This window comes from Podarcis liolepis (genome assembly GCF_965112155.1).
Source record: "Podarcis liolepis genome assembly, chromosome: 6".
Taxonomy (NCBI): Eukaryota; Metazoa; Chordata; class Lepidosauria; order Squamata; family Lacertidae; genus Podarcis; species Podarcis liolepis.
Window position 1 is genome coordinate 78926577 of NC_139559.1, and position 5280 is coordinate 78931856.

Here is a 5280-nt window from a genome sequence, read left to right on the forward strand (position 1 = left end):
TAATCAATCTTATGCATGAAATTTTAATAGCGGGGGGGGGGGAGTCTGAAGCAACATAAATTTCAGGCTCCTTAGTCGTCACTAACCATCACCGTGCTAATTTGCAACACAGAATAATTACAGCCTGCTGATGGGCAGCATGGTCACATAGATTTCATGTTACATTAGATTACCATGAAATATAGCTTATTTTACAATAACATTTGCAGGTTGAACTTGGCTTTTTATAGTTGTGATGATGTCATGCAGCACATTCAAGGAAGAAGAGCCATAGGTGTGAGTAAAGACTATTCACCTTCCTCTAAGCAGAAAAACTCTAAGCAGAAAATTCTCAAGAGAGTCAACACCTTAACTTCATAACTATTCACCTTGAGACATGTGGCTGCCTTTGAAAACAGCCTGGAAACTAGGCTGATCCTAAGACACATTTATCTAGGCATAAGTTCTAACACAGTGAGTCTCACTTCTGAGTAAACATCTACAAGACTGAATGGGTTTTTTTGGGGGGGGCAATAATGCCACTTCCAACTTAATCGCGGCATCTATGCCACACCCTGAGTTCCCCTAAAAACCAAGACTTAGTGGTATTACCCTGTGGAGGAGTACGCAGTGACAGACAGGTCGTAAAGGGTGAATCCTGTTTGGAAAATAGCTGCACTTTCTTAGACAGCTGCTCCACACTTTGCTCCAGTTTTTACAAAGGTCCTCAATCTCTAGTTGCTCATTTCAGGGAGCTGAGTGGGATTTTGCTGATTTTGGCCTAGGAACTCTTCTTTTTGCCTAATCCATACTGCTTGGTGTTACCTTGTTCTGCTGTGGTGTATTTTCTGATTGGCTAGTCTGGGCAGGAAAGTGTTTAACAGATGGCCAGGGGCTTTTAACTGTGGCATTATTGGGTTTGGGGGCACTGTTGGTCACCCATTGCTGGCTTGGTTTTGCGACTCTGTGGTGTCATTAAGCTTCGCCTGTGCATCGGGGTGAATACTAAGCCAGTGGGAACACAGTGTGCCGGTCAACTTTCATTCCCAAGGCTCTCACTGCAAGGAGGAAAGATTCCTTCCAATCCTTTGTGGCAGATGAGTGCACCACCTTGCCCCAGCGACTGAGGGGGCTGGGCCTGTGCGATGTCAGCACATCACGCAGCATGTGCGCAACATATTCAGCACGCCCTACAGCACGTTCACACCATGCTTGCACACTGTGGGGCTTGCTGATGTCATAATTAATTTTATAATGAATGATTTCAGAGTGTTGTTTATGCTGTACTTTTGTACTGTTTTATTGTTGTTAGCCGCCCTGAGCCCGGCTTCGGCTGGGGAGGGCGGGATATAAATATTATTATTATTCACACACGCCACAGGACATACTGATGTGTTGTTTGAACACCCCACAACTTGTGTGTGTGTCACAAGCATGCCCCATAGCACAGCCACCAGGAAATTTTGAGGGGGGCCAGACCCTTCTTTGATATTTTTTTTTTGGGGGGGTGGTCCCTGGCTGCCCCTCTAGTTGTTGCACCTGGTGTCAGGACTGCAGGAGGAGTCTGTAGGCATGCCCAGAAGTTGGGAAGTGAATTTATTCTTTCCCGGACTATGTTTTGTTTCGGTTAATCTAGTTAATTCCATTGCAGATCCTCTAATACATTATATTAAATAAAATATAACCTTTCCCCGATTTTGTTGCCTTGAGTCCAGCGGCGTAGCGTGAGTTGTCAGCACCCGGGGCAAGGCAAGTAATTTGCGCCCCCCCTAACCTGCCGATCTGAGGCGAGTTGCTGCTGCCGCTGCCGCCCAAACCACGCCGCTTGCCCGGAGGAGGAGAGGGGCAGAGAGGCGAGGAAAATGCATCATGGCCCAGCAGATGCAGCAGCAGCGGCGGAGGCGGGGCTGTGGGGAGGGGCTGCCTGGCGCGTCCGCCGCGGCGAGCGCTGAGAGCCGCTGCCTGCCGGGCGCCTTCAGCCCGGGCGCGCGCACAGCTCGTCGGTTCCGCGAGACATGGGGCTCTGCTACAGCCTGCGCTGGAGGCACTTCGGCGAGTCCGGAGGCAGCGAGCGCGCCCCCTCAGATGTTGCGCCCGGTGCGGCTGGCACCCCTGGCACCCCCCATGCTATGCCACTGCTTGAGTCTTCTTTGAGGTATGATGGCAAAGAAACATGTCCCTTTACAGCACAAAGTTGCATCACTTTGGCTAAAGGAAACAAACCTTGATGCCTATAATAGAAGCACTATGTCCTCTTTGGACCAGAGTCTTTTGTTGCTCTCTGCTGGGTATGAAATTTTCTCCCTGTTCAGATGTGGCTCTTCCTATTATTGGTGGCTTTCTGTTGGCAGCTGAAGACTAATCTTTTCCTTAAGGTCTTTAAGAGTTAAAGATTATCTAGAGGCCAACAGCTGAATCCTGTCTCTGCTGTACTGATACTGGTTATGACTTCATTTTTTAAAAAACAAAAACCCATGACATTCTAAATGTTTTGTTGTTCACTTAGTGAGGTTAATTTTTATTTGACCATCTTATAAAATCCCTCTGGATGTGAATATGTGAAGGACAGTTTAAAAATATAGCAGTACTAGTAACAGCAGCAGCAGTGACAGAAACATTTTATTCATTATTATTATGACAATTATAATTAACCTGGAAATTCAGCTAAAATATACAAAGCTGAGGGCGGCAGCAGCCTGCAAGCCAATTCTCAGCTGGGTGGCTCTTTCTACCTTTTGCATGCATCTGAAATAAGCACAAACATTGGTGGTTCTGATGTTTGCAGGGATTCTGCCAACAGTTGCAACATTCAGCCACACGTCTGAAGCCCCAAACTGACCACAGGTAGCTTAACACCTGTATCTGATGCTACTGCAATATTGAAGGATGTGGGGAAACATTAATTTGTAGTTAAGAAAATTGCAAACCGTGCCTGACAGTGTTTCTGAGGTAATATTTATTTCGACGGCACGTGGAAATATCTCCCCTTGAAGTATGCCGACAGAATGATGTTTTGTGTACAGCAATTAATAAGCATTAGCAATTCCCAACACTGTTTTATCTAATTATAAGGATTTTGAAGATAATAGAACAAAATGTAGATTTTTGAAATCCATACTGTTCATCTCATTAGTGCTTAATCTGTTCTCAATCCTCTGATTTAATTGCAAATGTTTGGTTCAGTGAAACTAATATATTTCTTGGCATTGCTGTTCAGTTAAAATCAACACAACTCTGGGAAAGGTATAGATTACCAATAAAGGTTTATCCTTTTATAATTACTCTTAAGCTCAACACGGCCCAACAAGAGGCACTGTTATGCCGACTAAATGAGAAGACAAAGGATTTTTAAAAGCTGCATATCAAGATAAACCAATTCCAGTGGCCTGCCACCTGAATCACTCTACTGTACTTCAGGAATTTAAATTGTCTGGTGAGAAAGAATTCTGCAGCCTAGAACTGCAGAACTGTCCAAAACCAGACAGCTCATTAAAAATATCTTATTATAAAGACATTTATATATGTATATAATCAGTGGCGTAGCGTGGGTTGTCAGCACCCGGGGCAAGGCAAGTAATTTGCGCCCCCTAACCCATGGATTTGCGCCCCCTAACCCTAACCCCCAGATGTTGCACCCGGTGCGGCTGGCCCCCCTGCACCCCCATGCTACGCCACTGTATATAATATTACAGTTCAAAATTCATATTTTTTTCACGGCTGTTTATGGCATTAGTAAACCTTGTTAAGAGCCTTGGACATACACTCTTCTTTGCAATTTGCACATCGTTAGTCTGAACAAGCAAAATCATTGGATTAACTCAACCATCCAAATAATCTATTATAAAAGCTGATATAATTGGTTTGGCAACACTGGAAAAGAGAAATTGCTCTCACGCGGTAAAATTGATTACCTTAGAATCTTTCCAAAACACTTTAATTATTTTTTACTAGATAACTCTGTTGTAATATGAACCAATGGACATGGGTGTGATCTGTTGTCTAATTGAAAAGTAGCAGAAGTGATGCATCTGCACAGGTTACTAAGAATAAATTAATAAATGGTCCACTGAACATTTCTGTTGTTTTACTGCACACTTTTGAGTGACTCCTGCTTCTTCCTGCTCCTATTTTCTTTCTCCATCCTTGACCTCACCGTCCTTTGCCTAATTAAACTCACAATGTTGTTTAATTCAATCAGCTATGTCAGTGATGGCCAAACTTGGCCCTCCAGCTGTTTTGAGACTAGCTAACAGGACCAGTGGTCAGGGATGATGGGAATGGTAGTCCCAAAACTGCTGGAGGGCCGAGTTTGGCCATCACTGAGCTATGGCAACCTGTTCAGTTATGGCTGCAATGATTTTGTTGGTCAACATCCATGATGTAGTCGCCTTGGAATTAGCATTGTGAGGCATATCACATGGCTTACAACAGCCAGTAGCATTAAAAGCAGTCCAGGCCAATGGGGTCAAGTGAAGTTCTCCCTGGTGGTAAGAAGAACATTGCCAAAATAGGCAGGACGATGTTCACAGTAAGGACCAAAAGACAAAAATACCCCCCAAAATGGGAGGTATTTTCCAAAACATTCTAAAATGAACATGGTACATGAAAAGCAGTTTCAGCACATACTATAGCCCAAACAAGCATACATTGCATTTCATAATGTACATGAAATCAGGCTGCAAATGCCATCTCATGGGGTAAGGGAAGTTAGGGTGGAACTGAGGGTGGAGGAAAATACTTGCACTCCTATGTCAGTTTCTAGATTTATTTCTTTTAAAAATAGATTTCATCTCCTATTGCAGAGGAAGAGATGCAAACCAATTTCTGAGCTGATCTAAATCACTTCCTGGTTGGGTGGTATGTCAGAAGATGGGGGTGACTCTGGATCTTTCAGATCAAAGCGGTTTGCTGGTGCTTTATCCAAACATACTCTGAGCCCCCTTAAAAAAATCCTATTTTTTCACCCTTACATATCAGTTGGGTCAGTGGTGTAGCGTGGGTTGTCAGCACCTGGGGCAAGGCAAGTAATTTGCACCCCCTAACCCGTGGATTTGCGCCCCCTAACCCATGGATTTGCGCCCCCTAATCCTAACCCCAGATGTTGCACCCGGTGCGGCTGGCCCCCCCTGCACCCCCCACGCTACGTCAGTGAGTTGGGTCAAGGTGTTTTGGGGGGGATCCAAAACTGGCTCTCCCTCTCTGACACTGAAGCTCTCTCCTTGACATCAGAGAGGAAACAAATTACCCTCTGGCCCCTGGGATACCCCTCCAAGGGGTCATAGGATTGCACCCTAAGGTGAT